The 1,282-nt window shown below is 38.3% G+C and overlaps 1 non-coding gene across 1 annotated transcript; it reads left to right on the forward strand.

Annotated features, from left to right (window-relative positions):
- Window positions 1-727: 727 nt before the first annotated feature.
- LOC131143667 (small nucleolar RNA R71) lies at window positions 728-834 on the forward strand. Its single transcript, XR_009133649.1, has one exon. It is a non-coding gene; the product is annotated as a small nucleolar RNA R71 (small nucleolar RNA).
- Window positions 835-1,282: the final 448 nt, after the last annotated feature.

Raw genomic sequence — 1,282 nt, forward strand, 5'->3', positions numbered from 1 at the left:
CTTGCATTGTTCCTTTAGATTCACTTTTGTGTTATTAGGAAAAGTTCCTCTCTGTTGGGTATTGATGGTCGTGGCCAGTTGCCTAATTTGCATTTCAAGATTCTTCACAGTGGCTCCCATATTGCTGCAATGAGTCTCAATATAATCCAACTGTGAATCAGTATTTTTAAACCTTGCTTTTGTCTCCTCAACAAATGATACCATGGCTTCCTCAAGTGTCATCTTCTTCTCGATTTGTTGACTTTCAAGTCTTGGAGGAGGTTGTAGCACATTCCTTGTACTTCCATAAGACAAATTCTTATGATTTCGAAGCCCTGGATGGTAATATTGTGGCAAAGGATCACCACGATAGTTGTAGTTTCGATTGTTGATGTATTGAACCTGTTCTTGACTCACTCCATTGCTCGGATTTGTCCTACTTGTAGCTACCACATATTCTACACTTTGTGGTATCCTTTGGGTTGTCAAAGCTGAAATCTGATGAGACAGAGAAGGAACTTGAGCTGAAAGTGCAGCAAACGGCTCCAATTCATTAATTCCAGCAACTTTCTTAGCCATAGTTCTTTCAGTTGGCCATTGATAGTTATTTGAGGTCATTTATTCCAAAAGAGTAGTCGCACTCTCAGGTGTCTTTGACATCAAAGTTTCCCTAGACGCAGCATCAACTAAAGTCTGAGTTTGCCAATTTAACCCATTATAGAACATTTAAATTTGCAACCAATCCGGTAATCCATATTGTGGGCAGCGTCAAATCAAATCCTTATACCTTTCCCAAGCTTCATAGAGTGATTCAAAATCATGTTGCTTGAATTGACTAATCTCACTCCTGAGTTGAGCTGTTTTTGCTTTGTCTAATAGTGTCTTTAATAACACCATTGATCTTTACAGTGTCACAAATCTCCAGAAACATCGCCAGATGGATATTGGGATCATCAAGTGGTGATCCACTGAATTGGGCCTACTGCACCTTGCTGATTAATGCGAGTTTGAGCTCAAAATTGTTGGAATTAATAGGCTGGCCTCTGATACCTGAATAGTTGTCATTCACAACTGGCCGTACATAATCCTTCAAGGAGCGTGGCTGCATATTATCTTGTCCATTCTCCATGGCTAGTACCTTCTTCTTCTTTCTTACTGCTCTAAGTGTTCTTTCAATTTTTGGATCAAAAGGAATGATGACACGAGTTCTAGCACAGCGCATCCAACATAAAAAGTACACCTGAAATAAAGAAGAAATAAAATAAAAAGAAAAGTAATAATATATATATATATATATAATTCT

The sequence above is a fragment of the Malania oleifera genome, chromosome 11 (assembly GCF_029873635.1).
Source record: "Malania oleifera isolate guangnan ecotype guangnan chromosome 11, ASM2987363v1, whole genome shotgun sequence".
Classification (NCBI taxonomy): Eukaryota; Viridiplantae; Streptophyta; class Magnoliopsida; order Santalales; family Ximeniaceae; genus Malania; species Malania oleifera.